This window comes from Rutidosis leptorrhynchoides, chromosome 1 (genome assembly GCF_046630445.1).
Source record: "Rutidosis leptorrhynchoides isolate AG116_Rl617_1_P2 chromosome 1, CSIRO_AGI_Rlap_v1, whole genome shotgun sequence".
In the NCBI taxonomy this organism is placed as follows: domain Eukaryota; kingdom Viridiplantae; phylum Streptophyta; class Magnoliopsida; order Asterales; family Asteraceae; genus Rutidosis; species Rutidosis leptorrhynchoides.
Genome location: NC_092333.1, coordinates 429,843,705 through 429,865,133, shown reverse-complemented (window position 1 = coordinate 429,865,133; position 21,429 = coordinate 429,843,705).

Here is a 21,429-nt window from a genome sequence, read left to right as displayed (position 1 = left end):
AAGAGTAGTAATCATGTTGTGTAATATATGTATTGTAGTGTGCTTGTACTTTGATGATATATGTAAAAATTGCTTGTATTGTTTGTTAATTATCTTTTACAAATCTAATCCTTGTCTATTTTACAGTATAAAACACCCAATGGACGTTAAGGATAGACAACCAAAAATTTTAGAAGACCTACCAGGTGATATGATTGATGAAATCTTGTCTAGAGTCGGTCAGAATTCATCGGCACAATTATTTACGGCGAAATTAGTTTGTCGAACATTTGAAAGACGTTTCAAGCATACCTTAGTTTATAAAAGGCTTTCCTTTGAAAGATGGGGTATATTACATTGGGGAGACTTTAAGTTACGCCGTGTTTTAAATGCGGGAAACCCAGATGCAATTTTACGCTACGGGTTGAGAACCTATTTTTGACTCCACATATCCCAACATAGGACTTCGTTCTTTAGAAAGAGCTTCAAACATGCAACATAAAGAAGCATGTTATGCTTACGGGTTAGTGATGTTCGCTTCTCACCGAATTGAGAAAAAGAACATCAGATTGCAACTATTAAATAAAACATTCCCACAAGTGACGGATTCAGTAATTGGGGTGAGAAATAAGGTTTTTAGATTGTTACGGGGCTGTTGGGCATTACGTAACCCTCGTCCTTTTGACGACGTTACAACATGCTGTCTTGCCAACGACCACAACGGTTATTTTCCACAAGACCAAGTATGGGAAATAATACTAGTAAAACCCGAATGCATGACATGTTTCTGGACCTACGAATTACGTGTCTTTATTGTCTTTGCTGAACGACTTGTGCTTAACTAGAATTGACTTCACAACTGCCTTGTATCAAAGTTATTTGTGCTATATTTCATGCTATATGTAAAATAACGGTATTGTAAGTTTGTAAAATATTGTATAAAAGTTTGAACGCGAAGTATTATTGTAATCAGTTTTTCATATAGAATTTTAGTAGTTGAATTGTATATTAGCTACTAAGTATGAACTTAACGGGTAGGTATTACCCGAATTAAAACTTATAAAACGCTAAAATGAAGAAAAAGCTTTTATAAATAACTTCATACTATGCTACGAAATACTATTGACTACTCTTAATATTCTATATGATTAACTTGATTCTTTTGGCTATTTTTGAAGGAAATGGCATCGACTACTCGTCAGAACTTGAACATGAGCGAGGAAGACTTTTGTGTTTTCCTTGCAGCAAACATAGCCACAGTACAGGCTGTGATGAAAAATAACAATAACTCTGGATCTAGCAGTGGAACTAATTCCACAAGAAATCGTGTAGGATGCTCCTACAAAGAATTCACTGCCTGCAAACCTCTGGAATTCGATGGAACCGAGGGTCCAATCGGATTAAAACGGTGGATCGAGAAGGTCGAATCGGTGTTTACCATAAGTAAGTGCACTAAAGAAGATAAAGTAAAGTACGCTAAGCATTCATTCACAGGTACTGCGTTAACATGGTGGAACACCTACCTCGAGTAGGTGGGACAAGATGTTGCTTATGCACTACCGTGGTCAGCATTCAAACACTTGATGAACGAGCAGTATAATCCCAGAAATGAGGTCAATAAGCTCAAAGTAGAGCTTAGAGGATTACGAACGCAAGGATTCGATATTACCACGTATGAACGACGATTCACAGAGTTGTGCCTATTATGTCTAAGGGCGTTCGAAGATGAAGAAGAGAAGATCAACGCATTTGTTAAAGGGCTATCAGAAAGGATCCAAGAAGATGTGAGTTCACACGAGCCCGCCTCCATACAAAAGGCAAGTCGAATGGCTCAAAAACGCATAACCCAGATTGAGGGAAGAATTAAAGAGCAGACGACCGAAGAGGTCAACATGAAACAAGTCAAGAGAAAGTGGGAGGAAAACAGTGACAAGAGTCACCAATACAATAACAACAACAATAACAACATCAATCACAACATCAATCGCAACAACTATCCCAACAACCGCAACATCAATCACAATTCCAACAACAACTACAACAAACATCCCAATAACAACAACTACAACAATCGTCCCAACAACAATAACAACCACAACAACAACAATTCCTATAACAACAAGAAGCAGAATCATCCATGCAAAAGGTGTGAAGAGAACCATCCGAATGAGTTCTGCACGAAATTTTGCACCAAGTGTAGTAGAAAAGGTCATAGTGCGGCGAAGTGTGAGGTCTACGGACCAAAGACTAACAAAATTAACAGAACAAATAATGTTGGAACAAATAATGCCGCCGTAGTTTGTTATGGATGTGGAAAACCGGGCCACATTATTAGAAACTGCCCGAATCAGGGAAATACTAATGGACAGGGCCGCAGAAGAGTTTTCAATATAAATACGGCAGAAGCGCAGGAAGACCCGGAGCTTGTTACGGGTACATTTCTTATTGACAATAAATCTGCTTATGTTTTATTTGATTCTGGTACGGAAGGAAGACCCGGAGTTATATGAGTATAGATTTTTGTGCTAAATTAAGTTGTCTATTGACACCTTTGGATAATAAATTTTTACTCGAATTAGCAAACGGTAAATTAATTTTTGCAGATAAAATATGTCGGAATCGAGAAATTAAACTGGTTAGCGAAACGTTTAAGATTGATTTGATACCAGTAGTGTTAGGGAGTTTTGATGTGATAACTGGCATGGATTGGTTGAAAAAGGAGAGAGCAGAAATTGTATGTTACAAAAATACAATTCGCATTGTACGAGAAAAAGGAAAACCTTAATGGTGTACGGAGAAAAGATCAACGCGAAGCTAAATCTTATTAGTAATTTGTAAGTGCAAAAACTAATAAGAAAAGGTTGCTATGCTATTCTAGCACATGTCGAGAAAGTACAAACCGAAGAAAAGAACATCAATGATGTTCCCGTTGCAAAAGAATTTTCCGATGTATTTCCGAAAGAACTACCGGGACTACCTCCACACCGATCCGTTGAATTTCAAATAGACCTGGTACCGGGAGCTACACCAATAGTTCGTGCTCCATACAGAATCGCACCCAGCAAAATGAAGGAACTCCAGAGTCAATTACAAGAAATTTTAGAGCGTGGTTTCATTCGACCAAGCACATCATCGTGGGGAGCACCTGTTTTGTTTGTCAAAAAGAAGGATGGTACATTTAGGTTGTGTATCGACTACCGAGAGTTTAACAAACTTACCATCAAGAACCTTTATCCACTGCCAAGAATCGACGACTTGTTTGATCAACTGCAAGGTTCGTCAGTTTATTCGAAGATTGATTTATGTTCTAGGTATCATCAAATACGGGTGAAGGAGGATGATATTCCGAAGACTGCTTTTAGGACGCGTTTTGTTCATTATGATTTTATGGTTATGCCGTTTGGTTTGACTAATGCACCAGCTGTGTTCATGGACCTCATGAATCGAGTGTGTGGACCATACCTTGGCAAGTTTGTCATTGTATTCATTGATGACATACTTATTTTGTAGTGACCCGAACTTTTCCATGATTATATATTAAATGAAATTGATATTTACATGATTAAATGTTTCTAACATGTTAAGCAATCAAACTTGTTAAGACTTGATTATTTGAAATGAGTTTCATGTAGACAATTGACCACCCAGTTTGCCTGATGATTCACGAACGTCATAACTTGTGATAATTATATAATCGTTTTATTTTTTTATGATGTAAGTTTTTATTATATATATATATATATATATATATATATATATATATATATATATATATATATATATATATATATATATATATATATATATAAGAAGAAATACAATTAAATTAAAGATGTACAAGTGAAACACTATTTGCTATAGTAAAACACTATTTGCTACAGTAAATTTTTGCTTTGCTACAGTGGAATACTATTTGCTACAGTAAAATACTATTTGCTGCAGTAAAATACTATTTGCTACAGTAAAATACTATTTGCTACAGTAACACACACTTTATTCGTATTCAATCCGTATTCGTACTCGTACAATACCCAGCCTCTAGACGTATATACTATTGGTATATACACTTCAATGATCAGCTCTTAACAGCCTTAATGAGTCACCTAAACATGTGGGAACCATCATTTGGCAACTAGCATGAAATATCTAACAAAAATACAAACTAATGGAACCTTATATTCAAGGGTAGGATCACGTTTTTCTTCACCAACCATAACACTTTCATTTTTCAACTTTCATGCATCAAACTTATCTCTCTCTTGTTCTCTCTTGATGTTCTAAGTGTTCTTCATCACCTTCATCAAAATCTAGCTCAATCTAGCTCATAAATCCTAACCTAGATCAACTTACAAAACAACTACTCAAGAACACACTAAAAACACTTTCAAGTTTACTAGCTTACTTGCAATCTTGCAAATTCATTTCAAGTGATCATCTAATCTCAAGAAATCTTTCTTATTTACTGTAAGATATCTTTCTAATTCAAGGTAATACTCATATTCAAACTTTTATTCAATTTCTATAACTATAACAATCTTATTTCGAGTGAAAATATTACTTGAACTTGTTTTCGTGTCATGATTCTGCTTCAAGAACTTTCAAGCCATCCAATGATCCTTTGAAGCTAGATCTATATTTCTCATTTACAGTAGGTTTACCTACTAAAATTAAGGTAGTAATGATATTCATAACATCATTCGATTCATACATATAAAACCATCTTATTCGAAGATTTAAACTTGTAATCACTAGAATATAGTTTAGTTTGTTCGCAAATAAAGTTAATCCCTCTAACTTGACTTTTAAAATCAACTAAACACATGTTCTATATCTATATAATATGCTACTTAATGATTTAAAACCTGAAAATACGATGAACACCGTAAAACCGGACATACGCCGTCGTAGTGAAACCGGAGGCTGTTTTGGGTTAGAAAAATAAAAACTATCTTAATCTTTAAATTGGAAGTTTGTTTTCTGGAAAAATAATATTTCATATGAACATGATACTATATCCAAAAATCATGGTCAAACTCAAAGTGAAAGTATGTTTTTCAAAATGGTTATCAAGATGTCGTTCTTTCGACGGAAATGACTACCTCTTTAGTAAATGACTTGTAACCTGTATTTACGACTATAAACTTATACTTTTTTCTGTTTAGTTTCATAAATTACAGTTCATTATGAAACCATAGCAACTTGAATCACTCAAAACGGATTTAAAACGAAGAAATTATGGGTAAAATAAAATTGGAAAATTTTACTTGTTGTAGCTACGAAAATTTTACAACAAATCTACACTAATCATATCCTAGCTAACTTATATTTTAGTATACATGTATTCTAACATATATTGTGTAATATTGGGATACCGTATACACGTATACAATGTTTTGACATATCATATCGACCCATCTATATATATATTATTTGGAACAACCATAGACACTCTATATGCTGTAATGTTCGAGTTCGCTATACAGGGTTGAGGTTGATTCCAAAAATATATATACTTTCAGTTGTGATCTAGCCTGAGACGTGTATACACTGGGTCGTGGATTGATTCAAGATAATATATATTGATTTATTTATGTACATCTAACTGTGGACAACTAGTTGTAGGTTACTAACGAGGACTGCTAACTTAACAAACTTAAATCATAAAAACGTAATAAAAAATGTTTTAAATACATTTCAATCATACTTTGATATATATGTACAAATTTGTTATAGGTTCGTGAGTCGACCAGTGGCCAAGTCTTATTTCTAACGAAGGAAAAATCTGTGAAAGTGAGTTATAGTCCCATTTTTTTACTATCTAATATTTTTGGGATGAGAATACATGCAGTTTTATAAATGTTTTACAAAATACACACAAGCACTTGAAACTACATTCTATGTTGGATTATGAATACCGAATATCGCCCTTTTTAGCTTGGTAACCTAAGAATTAGGGAACAGTACCCCTAATTAACGCGAATCCTAAAGATAGATCTATGGGCCTAACAAACCCCATCCGAGGTACGGATACTTTAGTACTTCGATTTTTATACAGACGAGAGGATTCTGTTATACAGACGAGAGGATTCTGTTTTGGGGATATTCTATATGCATCTTGTTAATGTTACCAGGTGTTCATCATATGAATGACTTTACCTTAATGCAGACGAGAGGATTCTGCTTGAGGATTATATTTATAAAATGAAATCTTGTGGTCTATTATTATTACACTTTGATATATAGATTAAACTTATAACTCGCCAACATTTTGTTGACGTTTTAAGCATGTTTATTCTCAGGTGATTATTAACAGTTTCCGCTGTTGCATGCTAAATTAAGGACAAGAATTAGAGTCAGCATGCTTGTATAATATTTTTTTTAAACTACATTCGAAGACTTAAGTTATTGTGTAATATTATTGTAAACCATTATGTAATGGTCGAGTGAAAACGCTATAATTTAGATTATCATTATTTGATAATCTTCGTAATGTTTTAAACCTTTATCGATAAAATAAAGGTTATGGTTTGTTTTAAAAACGAATGCAGTCTTTGAAAAACATCTCATATAGAGGTCAAAACCTCGCAACGAAACCAATTAATATGAAACGTTGTTAATTGATATGAACGGGACATTTCAGTTGGTATCCGAGCGTTGGTCTTAGAGAACCAGAAATTTGCATTAGTGTGTCTTATCGAGTTCGTTAGGATGCATTAGTGAGTCTGGACTTCGACCGTGTTTACTTGAAAAACGATTGCTTAACATTTTTTTGTTGGAAACTATATATTGTTAACATGTAAATATTATGTGATATATTAATCTCTTAAAGTGTTTGATATTGTGTGATAGATGTATACCTCTAGTACAAATCCTATCGACTCACCTAATAATAATGAAGAGTCGAATATATATTGGGAAGATTCACAAATTCCCGAAGAGGAACCGGAAGAGGAGGAACCGGAAGAAGAGGAACCGGAAGAGGAGGAACCGAAAGAAGAGGAACCGAAAGAAGAGATTCCGGAGGGGGAAATATTAGGAACCACAGAAAAACAGATAAATAAAAGAAAATCCTCAACCAATGGACCAAAGTTAATAATGGTCAATGGTGTTTCCGCCAAGGAAGCAAAATATTGGGAAAATTACCAATTTTCTGATGAATCGGATTCCGATGAGGATTCCGATGATGTTATAGAAATTACCTCGACCCAATTTGAAAAAACAAAAGAAAATAATAAGGGAAAGGGCATCAAAATAGAGAAACCTGATTCCAACCCCGATGAATTTTATATGTATCATCAACACCCGTATTTCTTAAGTTGTAACAATAACCCGGGAACCTCTAAGCCACTAGGTTTTTCTAAACCAATTGTGAAAACAACGGCTCGTATTAAAGGAACATCATATATCCTTAGGAAATTAGCGAAACGAACCAAGTCCGAAGAGGAAGAAACTAGTGAGTCGGAATAAAGAGTTGTAATCATGTTGTGTAATATATGTATTGTAGTGTGCTTGTATATTCGTGTTATATGTAAAAATTGCTTGTATTGTTTGTTAATTATCTTTTATGAATCTAATCCTCGTCTATTTTACAGTATAAAAACACACAATGGACGTTAAGGATAGAAAACCGAATATTTTAGAAGACCTACCCGGGGACACGATTAATGAAATCTTGTCTAAAGTCGGTCAGAATTCGTCGGCACAATTATTTACGGCAAAATTAGTTTGTAGAACATTTGAAGAACGTTCCAGGCATGCCTTAGTTTATAAAAGGCTTTCATTTGAAAGATGGGGTATATCACATTTGTGACGACCCGGAAATTTCCGACAAAATTTAAACTTGATCTCCATATGATTTCGACACGATAAGCAAAGTCTGTAATGTAGAGTCTCAAAAATTTTGAAACTATTTTCATGAAATCAATTACCCTTTGACTGTGCTCGACAATTCATGAACAATTATGAAAGGACTCGTTCATCTACATTATAAACGATTCACAATAGTTGATTACATCGCGAGGCATTTGACCTCTATATGATACATTTTACAAATATTGCATTCGTTTCTAAAAGACAAACTTTCTTTACAACGAAAGTTGACGGCATGCATACCATGTCATAATACATCCAACTATATTTGATTTAACAATAATCTTAATGAATTTCAACGACTCAAATGCAACGTCTTTTAAAATATGCCATGAATGACTCCAAGTAATATCTTTAAAATGAGCAAATGCACAGTGGAAGAAATTCTTTAACACCTGAGAATAAACATGCTTTAAAGTGTCAACCAGAAGGTTGGTGAGTTCATTAGTTTATCATAATCATTCATTTTCATCATTTTAATAGAACACAAGAATTTCATTTCCAGTTCTCATAAATATACGTCCCATGCATAGAGACAAAAATATCATTCATATGGTGAACACCTGGTAACCGACATTAACAAGATGCATATAAGAATATCCCCTATCATTCTGGGAAATCCTTCGGACATGATAAAAACAACATCGAAGTACTAAAGCATCCGGTACTTTGGATGGGGTTCGTTAGGCCCAATAGATCTATCTTTAGGATTCACGTCAATTAGTAAATCGGTTTACTAATTCTTAGGTTACCAAGCAAAAGGGGCATATTCGGCTTCGATCATTCACCCATATAATGTAGTTTCAATTACTTGTGTCTACTTCGTAAAACATTTATAAAAATTGCGCATGTATTCTCAGCCCAAAAATATAAAGGGTAAAAAGGCAAGTGAAACTCACCATACTGTATTTCGTAGTAAAAATACATATAACTTCATTGAACAAGTGCAAGGTTGGCCTCGGATTCACGAACCTAAATTAATTATATTTATATATATATGTTGGTCAAAATTTGTCTAACAATTTAAGTCAGGTCATAGTGTACCACAATCCTAATGCTTGAGACTAATATGCAATAGTCAATAAAAGTCAATTTGACCCAAAATGATTTTCAAAATCCATACGTGATTAACATATAACTTGAATATCGTCATTTTATATTTTTAAATATGTTTAAAAGATTTTAATAGAGTAAATAATATAATTAATTTATTATTAAAATTTATATAATAAAAGTATACTTTTATATATCTTAAGTAATAAAATTTATAAAGTTCATTTAATATAATATGATAGATAGTATTAACATAATTATATTACACGTAGTAAAATATCTTTGTATTACATATTTATTTGATAAAATAACATTGATAATAATAAGAAAAACTTGTATTATTTTGAAATAATAATTTTTATTATTCTATTAATAAAAATATCAATATTTATATTTACTAAAAGTGATATTATGAATAAAAGATAATTCTAATTATGATAACTTTAATATTTACGATACTTTTTAATATTATCTTTAAAATAATAATTCTATTTAAAATGATAATAATAAAGATATTTTATAATAACAATGACATTTCTATTAAAATGATAATTTTTGTTAAAATGATAGTTTTAATACTAACGATACTTTTACTTATTATTTCCTAATCATTTCGTTTAATAGTTTTTAATCGTCTTTTATATCGTGTCCATAATAATGATAATAATAGTAATTAAAATAATTAGGTGTTACAAATATTTGTTTTAATTACACTAATATTAATAATGATAGTTACTATAACATTATTAACGATAATACTAATAATTATCTTAATGATAATATAATAATAATAATAATAATAATAATGATAATAATAATAATAATAATAATAATAATAATAATAATAATAATAATATAATAATAATAATAATAACAATAGCAATAACCATTTTTAAATAATGATATATATATATATATATATATATATATATATATATATATATATATATATATATATATATATTAATAATGATAATAATAATAATGATAATAATAATAATAATAATAATAATAATAATAATAATAATAATAATAATAATAATAATAATAATAATAATAATAATAATAATAATAATTAGATAATAATAATAATAATACTAATTATAACTTTAACGATAATAATGATAGTAATAATAATAAAAATAACAATTTTTAATGATGAATCCTTTTATTGATAAAGATAATAATAATAATAATAATAAGATAAAACTAGAACAACAATAATCATTTTTAATAATAATACAAAAATTCGATTGACTATAATTTCTAATCTGTTCATCGAAACCATTCGATATCTAAATGAAAAGTTATTAATTTTTCACTAGCTTTCCAACGACATGCATATCTTATACCTTATCTCAACCGTATATGTAACTAATTTAAGATTCAACATAACCTATCTAAGGGAAATATCAAAAAATACAAGCATGCATAATCCTATATTCTCGAGCACTAGTCAGGGATACACTATTAGTATGTAAAAATTAATTTACAAGTGCTTACGTATCAATATTGAGATTCAATATTGCAGGAAAGGTACGTAAATGCAACAGAGATGATAAACACTAGATTGACCTCACGAGCATACCCATGAACATTACTCATCGCCTCCATAGCTATAACCCATAATTTCCATAGCCCTATCCCGCTCACAAAACGTGTTTTGAAATAACACACGCGTACCTCTTATCATAGTATTTTATGTATAATACTGATAATATTATTACTAATATTAATATAAATAGATTAATAATAATAATCTTTAATAATAAATAAAATATTAAATTAAATAAATATTACGGAGTAATCAAGGGGATAGATGAATATATGAATTGTGAAATTAACCAAAACGCGTTCGAGATTTATACAATGTTTCTGGGACCCATTAACTCCGAAATTTCAGAATGATGAAGGACATAAGACCCGCAAATTGCGGTCTAACTTCGCATGAGTAATACAATACATGAACAACATCCACTAGTTTTTTTTATATATATATTTTATAATATATTTAATTTATATAATTAATTAAATATTATATTATATTTACGTTAATGATAAAAATATAATTTTTACAAAAAATGACTCGTACGTTGTCACTCGACTGATGTACCACTTTCGGTTTTTCGAGCGCACTTTCGTATGATTAGAAAATTAGCCTTTTACGTTACGCGACGTGTACCCTTATAAATAAATTAACTTACTCATCAATAAATTACCTTATAAAATGTAACTTTATAAAATTGAGCGTTGTGGTCATTTGCTTCTATAAATCAGTGGCTCTTTTTTGTCAAAATATTTTATTTTAAATCAGGACATTTTATGACTAAGTTTATATATATATATATATATATATATATATATATATATATATATATATATATATATATATATATATATATATATATTTATTTAAAATTGTAAATTTGTACATTATATATATGTTCGAAATATTTATCTAATGATATAATATTTAGTCTTTCAAAATCAATTATATTTCAAAGTTCGTTTTATATAATTTAACTCCTTTTTAAATATTAGTAGTTATTCTACCCAAACAATGTTTTTAATATGAAAAACTAAATGGTTGATTTATCAAGGGACACTAGTTAATCAAAGTAAAGTACACTTTTGAAATTTAAACGGAAATGATTACTAACTTTTGACTAACTCTCGTTAATGACACTTTTGTAAATCACTTTTACCAAATATTCTGGATACCGTTAAAAAGAAAAGGTTTTCAAATTTAAAGTGGACCTCTTAACAGAGAATCGTAATCGTAATTCAATGTATCTAATAATTCAATCATTTAATATTATCTTTTAATTCCTTCGATAATTATTTTAAATATATTTTAAAACAACAACGTTCATGTAAAGTATTATACGTCTAATACTAGTTAAGGTTTTCAAGTTATAATATATACACATATACATATATAATTAGATTTGTTCATATAATGGTTCGTAAATCATAGAAACTTGGTCAAGGTTTAAAGGAATGTATGAACACAGTTTAAAAAAAACTTTGAGATTCAACTTTCAAACTTTTGCTTATCGTGTCGGGAATATATAAAGATTTAAAGTTTAAATTTGGTCGAAAATTTCCGGGTTGTCACAGTACCTACCCGTTAAAGAAATTTCGTCCCGAAATTTGAGTGGAAAGGTCATGAATGATAATAAGTATGTTTTCATGATGCATACGGGATGAAAATTATAGTTTTATCATCAGCGAATAATTTGGATAAACAATCCGTTTATATTAATAGTACGAATGAAGCTAACATAGAAGAGTGAAATGAGTAAGTGTAGATTCATCATATCATTTGACGTAGATATGATTGATTTCCAGATTTCAAGAGATTTGAAGAAAATCTTCGTAATAAGATTTGATTCTCCGGTAACCAAGGGAATTAGGATCCGCTTTAAATGCGATCGTCTATTTTAATTGTTCTGTCGGAGATTTTCTTATAAATTCACCTCCTTCATTTCCTTACAACTCACACCTTCTGTTGATGCATTTTATGCAAGTCCCTAGACATCTACCCACGTCCATTACAGGTACAACAGTTTACAGGCCACCATGATTGCTCATTATTATCCTATCCGTGTTTGTATGTAGTTACAAGAACTGCAGGAATGAATTTTGGATGTTTGACTATGTTAGACTTAGTCAGACGTACGAGTGAAGCCTCACTAGTACGGCTGACAGGCTCATACGCACGGTTGATGCTGAGCTAAGTCACAATTACAACCTAAATGAGAAGACACGAGTGAGTGATCACCCGTACGGCTGATGAAGCCAACACGTACGTGTGATGGATGAATCGTACGGGTGAGTCAACAACAGGGGTATATAAAGTCTTATGTTCTTCATTTTAGGTTAAGCCTCTCATTTGTTACACACACTCAGATCTGGTGAGCTCCTCCGATACTCTCTCAGTCCAAATCACCCAGGTGGTGAATAATAGCTCTAGGTGTTGATCTAATCACACTTGATTTAGTTGTAGTTTGACTAAATTAATCCAAAAAAGCTTAACCTATTCACTAGAGGGTTTGATTCACTTATTCCGCCATTGTGTGAGTTAAATCTGTTGATTTCTAAGTTCCTAGTCATGTTTCATCACCTTCTATTCTTTCCCACTCAACTCATATTTTAAAGTATTCATCAATATGCTCCATCCAGTTCTGATTCTCGATATACTTCTAACTTTCATATCGGTCATTCTTCTTTTTTATCTACCGCAGGAAGAATCTATTTACTTCTACTATACTCTTGGGTTTAGAGTGTTTCTAGTTCTCCCATGTCTTTATATTGCTATATGCATCGATATATATGGTTTATAATTTTTGGTTTGTCGTTGGGCTTTATATCTTCCCTTATATTTCAAAGTCTCTGCTTCTGTCTTCTATAATCATTGTCATTCACAGTTAATGCTCTCTTTTATTTGCTGTAATTTATACCCCAATTTCTATTTCGGAGTTTTGTCCTTTCGTTTCTTCTTCTTGTGATTAAGCACCACTTGAAATGGTCCAGAATTCACAGATATGAATTTTGGAATGAACATTGTTAATGTTCTAGGAAGAAAATTGTGATGGCACGATCTTGACTTGTCAAATTACCAGAATACCTTGGAAAAGGCCGAATCGTCAAGAAATATTTTCTTGATATTATAGAGGTTAAATAGAATACAAGAGTTGTATAACATGGCACATGATGATGTTATGATCTGTGAATAATCACGTTCCATTTAGAAACTCAGCATGACTTACTGTAATATAATCACTTTGATCAAGTGTCATTATATTATACTAATTCATGCTTCAGTTCCCAACACTACTTCAAAATATTCCTATTTTAAACTTGAATGTTTCAGAATTTAGAAACTAAAATAGTTTCTTTTATGATGTAATACAGATAGCGCGAAGAGGTAAATAATTTCAAATAAGAAAAATTAAGAAAATATCTTCAGAAATATGGAGGATATTTATAATGAAAGATATGATGATATCTTAGGATTTCTAATATCAGAGGATGATGAAGAATATTGTCCGCAAGGCTTTAGAGTCAGGAGCAAGGTATTCGATAATGACTTCAGCAGATACCGAATCATTTGGATCCTTTGAAGGCCGGTTTAGCCTTTGTGATTTGTCCACAGCCTCCTTCATGCTTTGCTCAATCCGTTTTCCAGTTCCAACTCTTTTCTTTTTCTGAGTTCTGCCAACACACTACTCTTTATTATCAAATTTTTTACTGTTAAGGTCGTTTTATAGTTTTTGCTGCTTCATCAACAATTTCGAGAACTATTCCGCAGTTTAGGGTGTTTTTCAGAAACTTCACATTCAAGTATGTAAGTCCAGGAGATAGACGTTATATATACACATATAACTGTTGGCGTGGACATGCTGCGAGATTTCAAAATACTGATTGTTAATTCCCGATGAATCGTATGGCAATTCTCGTTACAAGATTCGAATGAGTAAATGATGGGGTTTTGATAAATATAATGATTTTTCGGAAAATCTCAGATCATTACGGTTGCTGATAAGTTTACAGCTAATGTGGTGAGATATGAAAGGTTCCCCGGTAACAATGGCGAAAGGGAAGCATATTTATCAAGATTATGATAAGGCTACTCCAAATGAAAAATCGAAGTTGTCTTGCTGGAGCTGTGATAGAATTTACTACTTTGAAAAAGGAATTGCAAAGTTATTTTTGCTAATAAATGCCAAAGGATCTGACACAGATATGTGTTGAATTATGACGTTGGTTTCGAGAGCTTTTTAAGTACATAGCTGTGGGTAATATGTGGTTGGATCATCCTCTCGATTGCTCATTAATTGAAGTGTCTTCAGAAATTTTTGAAGGGTTTGAACACAGATTGTAATCGTTAATATACATTTGATGTTCTAACATAGTTTTGAAGTCAAAGTATAGCTTCGAAAGATGTAGGAATCAAAAAGTGATGGTACCGGTTATATCTCGAATTGAATTCTGAGGTTTCAAAATCAAAATATGTAATTGGGTTTGAATGAGTATGATTGTTTTGATTTCTATGAAAGAATGTATATTATTGTGAAAGTAGGAAGTATAGTTGATAATTTGCTTAATCTGATTCGAAGAATGTAACATATTAATTGTGAATATATATATATATATATATATATATATATATATATATATATATATATATATATATATATATATATCTCTTGGGTATTACCTACCCGTTAAAATTTTTTCACAATTAATATTTTGCACATAAGAATTCTATTACAGTCTTTATGAAAATATATATGTATATATTCTCCTCAGATGTAACATAGATTTTAATGAGTTAATACTAAATTAAACTCATTCGATTTACGGTTGGAACTAGAATTGAATAATCCCTTGAAGGCTTTAGAGATTACATAAGTATTTCTTCAATAATATTGAAATTATGAATCAATACTTCGTTATTTGTTGAGGCGTAATGTTGGTTTTCGTTAAATTCTTGTGAACTTCGCAAAGTACGAATGATGTTATCTGAAAAGTTTTGGGTACATCGATGATGAAAGTGTAAAATGAAATATATACTTGATTTATTATGAATTGGAATTTGTTGAATTGAGACAGAGATTGTAGTTAACGCTGGTTAAGTTGCGGGCGAAAGACGTACATTATTGCATATTTGTAATATGAATTAACTAAGTAGTTAAGATTCATACACAATAGCTTAGCACGGAAATATTTTTATTTTAAAAAAAAATATATGTTAAATATTCATATAATTTCTTTAGAGGGAATGAGTTAATTCTTCATAAATCGCTAATACAATATACGCGTTATTGATTCGTAATGATGTCCACAGTGATTCTTGAATTGACGGAGTTTGTGATGTTATAGATGTTGTTGATTCTGATGCTGACTGTACTGACGATGCTGGTAACACTGACGGTACTCATGATGCTGTTAGTAAAACAAGTTTAGCTGGTTAATCACACACCATTTTTGTCAGGGTTTGTACTCTTCCTTCTATCATTTTGGTTCGCTTAACTGATTTATGGTTAGGGCTAGATTAGATAATCTCTAAGACTTTAGAGATTACATAATCGCCGTGGAATGTTTCTCCAATGAAGTTATGAATTAATACTTCGTCAGTTATTGTTGTTTGTACTCCTTGGTATCTATGATGCGTATGATGTTGATGCTCGTGGGACAGATTGTAAAGTTGAGGTTTACGACGCGGTTGTGGTTGGAGGTGGTAATGGTACTGTTGGAGTTGATGATGGTGGTACTGGTTATGCTGCTGATGCTGTTGATGGTGTTTGTAATCTTTGTACCATATTCTCCAAAGTCACTACCCGAGCGCGAAGTTCGTTGACTTCTTCTATTACACCGGGGTGATTGTCGGCTCGGACGAGCGGATAAATAAAATCTAGAATTTGATGTAGTATATAATCGTGACGAGATACTCTGGAAATAAGAGAGAAAATGGTGTATCGGACAGGTTCGCCGGTAAGTGCTTCAGGTTCTTCTTCAAGAGGGCAATGTGGTGGATGGAAAGGATCGCCTTCTTCTTGTCTCCAATGATTGAGGAGGCTACGAACCCATCCCCAATTCATCCAGAATAGGTGATGACTGATTGGTTGATCCATTCCGATCACACTGCTTTCGGAGCTTGAGTGAGATTCCATTTCGGAATCCGAGTGACTTGAACTAACGACGAATTCCATTTCGTACGATTGGATAAAGGTTTTTTCGATATGAAATGATCTTCGGCTATTGGACTGTATTCTAATTACATAGAATATCTATATATGTAGAGTAAAAGATTTCATAAATTACGGAGGAATTTACCAAATATATCAGGCAAAGTCTAAAGTAACAGATACGATAAGATATGATTTAGCAGATACGCTAAGATATGAATTTTGTCCATACACTACTCATGCAATTAATGTAGCAAGACGTGTCTAGACTAATAATGATAAGCAGGTAATTTTCTAAGGATGATAAGCAGATGATTTCTGACTAGAAATGATAAGCAAAACTTTTGACATGCAGACACGGTCGAAGTCCAGACTCACTAATGCATCCTAACGACTTATCAGTTAGACACACTAATGCAGACCTAGTTCGCTAAGACCACCGTTCTGATACCAACTGAAAGGACCCGTTCATCTACATTATAAACGATTCACAATAGTTGATTACATCGCGAGGTATTTGACCTCTATATGATACATTTTATAAACATTGCATTCGTTTCTAAAAGACAAACTTTCTTTACAACGAAAGTTGACGGCATGCATACCATGTCATAATACATCCAACTATATTTGATTTAATAATAATCTTGATGAATTTCAACGACTCAAATGCAATGTCTTTTAAAATATTCTATGAATGACTCCAAGTAATATCTTTAAAATGAGCAAATGCACAAAGGAAGAAATTCTTTAACACCTGAGAATAAACATGCTTTAAAGTGTCAACCAAAAGGTTGGTGAGTTCATTAGTTTATCATAATCATTCATTTTCATCATTTTAATAGACCACAAGAATTTCATTTCCAGTTCTCATAAATATACGTCCCATGCATAGAGACAAAAATATCATTCATATGGTGAACACCTGGTAACCGACATTAACAAGATGCATATAAGAATATCCCCTATCATTTCGGGAAATCCTTCGGACATGATAAAAACAACATCGAAGTACTAAAGCATCCGGTACTTTGGATGGGGTTCGTTATGTAGTAACCCGAACTTTTCCATGTTTATATATATTAATTAAGATTGATATTTACATGATTAAATGTTTCCAACATGTTAAGCAATCAAACTTGTTAAGACTTGATTAATTGAAATATGTTTCATATAGACAATTGACCACCCAAGTTGACCGGCGATTCACGAACGTTAAAACTTGTAAAAATGACATGACGATATATATATGGATATACATATGGTTAACATGAGATTATGATAAGTAAGTATCTCCATAAGTATATTAACAATGAGTTATATACATATAAACAAGACTACTAACTTAAGGATTTCGAAACGAGACATATATGTAACGATTATCGTTGTAACGACATTTAAATGTATATATATCATATTAAGATATATTAATTTATCATAATATCATGATAATATAATAATTTAACATCTCATTATATATAATAAACAATGGGTTAACAACATTAATTGAGATCGTTAACTTAAAGGTTTCAAAACAACACTTACATGTAACGACTAACGATGACTTAACGACTCAGTTAAAATGTATATACATGTAGTGTATTTAGATGTATTAAAATACTTTTGGAAGACTTCAAGACATATATCAAAACACTCATACTTAATGAAAATGGTTACAGTTACTTTTTCATTCTTTTCTTTCATCAAGAATTCTAGTCGTATTCTTACCCGTATTATACACAGCTTCAAAACGTACTTACTATGAGTATATACCAATAGGAACTAGCATGGGATTCCACTCTTGATTATGTCATGTATGACTAATCAATTTTAACTTCTACCATGAGCTAGTCAACTAACTAGAACTCCTTTTAACCCCACTCACCACTCACCAATTACCACTCATCATTCACTCCATTTCACTTCCAATTCTCTTTCTAATTCTCTCTCAACACACACACACACTATTATGAACGTATTTTCCAGTAGTTAATCATCATCTTCATCAAAAATCACTTCAAGAATCAAGCTATAATCATCATAGGAAGAACACTTCAAGAACACTTCAAAAATCCCTTCAAGTTTACTAATTTACTTCCAAGCTTTCTAATCCATTCCAAGTAATCATCTAAGATCAAGAAACCTTTGTTATATACAGTAGGTTATCTTTCTTATTCAAGGTAATATTCATATTCAAACTTTGATTCAATTTCTATAACTATAAACTATCTTAATTCGAGTAAAAATCTTACTTGAACTTGTTTTTGTGTCATGATCCTACTTCAAGAACTTTCAAGACATCCAAGATCCTTTGAAGTTAGATCATTTCTTGTCACTTTCAGTAGGTTTACCTACTAAACTTGAGGTAGTAATGATGTTCATAACATCATTCGATTCATATATATAAAACTATTTTATTCGAAGGTTTAAACTCGTAATCACTAGAACATAGTTTAGTTAATTCTAAACTTGTTCGCAAACAAAAGTTAATCCTTCTAACTTGACTTTTAAAATTAACTACACACATGTTCTATATCTATATGATATGCTAACTTAATGATTTAAAACCTGGAAACACGAAAAACACCGTAAAACTGGATTTACGCCGTCGTAGTAACACCGCGGGCTGTTTTGGGTTAGTTAATTAAAAACTATGATAAACTTTGATTTAAAAGTTATTATTCTGAGAAAATGATTTTTATTATGAACATGAAACTATATCCAAAAATTATGGTTAAACTCAAAGTGGAAGTATGTTTTCTAAAATGGTCATCTAGACGTCGTTCTTTCGACTGAAATGACTACCTTTACAAAAATGACTTGTAACTTATTTTTCTGACTATAAACCTATACTTTTCTGTTTAGATTCATAAAATAGAGTTCAATATGAAACCATAGCAATTTGATTAACTCAAAACGGATTTAAAATGAAGAAGTTATGGGTAAAACAAGATTGGATAATTTTTCTCATTTTAGCTACGTGAAAATTGGTAACAAATCTATTCCAACCATAACTTAATCAACTTGTATTGTATATTATGTAATCTTGAGATACCATAGACACGTATACAATGTTTCGACCTATCATGTCGACACATCTATATATATTTCGGAACAACCATAGACACTCTATATGTGAATGTTGGAGTTAGCTATACAGGGTTGAGGTTGATTGCAAAATATATATAGTTTGAGTTGTGATCAATACTGAGATATGTATACACTGGGTCGTGGATTGATTCAAGATAATATTTATCGATTTATTTCTGTACATCTAACTGTGGACAACTAGTTGTAGGTTACTAACGAGGACAGCTGACTTAATAAACTTAAAACATCAAAATATATTAAAAGTGTTGTAAATATATTTTAAACATACTTTGATATATATGTATATATTGTTATAGGTTCGTGAATCAACCAGTGGCCAAGTCTTACTTCCCGACGAAGTAAAAATCTGTGAAAGTGAGTTATAGTCCCACTTTTAAAATCTAATATTTTTGGGATGAGAATACATGCAGGTTTTATAAATGATTTACAAAATAGACACAAGTACGTGAAACTACATTCTATGGTTGAATTATCGAAATTGAATATGCCCCTTTTTATTAAGTCTGGTAATCTAAGAATTAGTGAACAGACACCCTAATTGACGCGAATCCTAAAGATAGATCTATTGGGCCTAACAAACCCCATCCAAAGTACCGGATGCTTTAGTACTTCGAAATTTATATCATATCCGAAGGGTGTCCCGGAATGATGGGGATATTCTTATATATATGCATCTTGTTAATGTCAGTTACCAGGTGTTCACCATATGAATGATTTTTATCTCTATGTATGGGATGTGTATTGAAATATGAAATCTTGTGGTCTATTGTTACGATTTGATATATATAGGTTAAACCTATAACTCACCAACATTTTTGTTGACGTTTAAAGCATGTTTATTCTCAGGTGAATACTAAGAGCTTCCGTTGTTGCATACTAAAATAAGGACAAGATTTGGAGTCCATGTTTGTATGATATTGTGTAAAAACTGCATTCAAGAAACGGATTTCGATGTATCATATTTGTATTGTAAACCATTATGTAATGGTCGTGTGTAAACATGATATTTTAGATTATCATTATTTGATAATCTACGTAAAGCTTTTTAAACCTTTATTTATGAAATAAAGGTTATGGTTTGTTTTAAAAATGAATGCAGTCTTTAAAAAACTTCTCATATAGAGGTCAAAACCTCGCAACGAAATCAATTAATATGGACATTTTTAATCAATAAGAACGGGACATTTCACGTTAGGCCCAATAGATCTATCTTTAGGATTCGCGTCAATTAGTAAATCGGTTTACTAATTCTTAGGTTACCAAGCAAAAGGGGCATATTCGGCTTCGATCATTCACCCATATAATGTAGTTTCAATTACTTGTGTCTATTTCATAAAACATTTATAAAAATTGCGCATGTATTCTCAGCCCAAAAATATAAAGGGTAAAAAGGCAAATGAAACTCACCATACTGTATCCCTGACTAGTGCTCGAGAATATAGGATTATGCATGCTTGTATTTTTTGATATTTCCTTTAGATAAGTTATGTTGAATCTTGAATTAGTTACATATACGGTTGAGATAAGGTATAAAATATGCATGTCGTTGGAAAGCTAGTGAAAAATTAAGAACTTTTCATTTAGATATCGAATGGTTTCGATGAACAGATTAGAAATTATAGTCAATCGAATTTTTGTATTATTATTAAAAATGATTATTATTATCGTCGTTATTATCGTCGTTCTAGTTTTATCTTATTATTACTATTATCTTTATCAATAA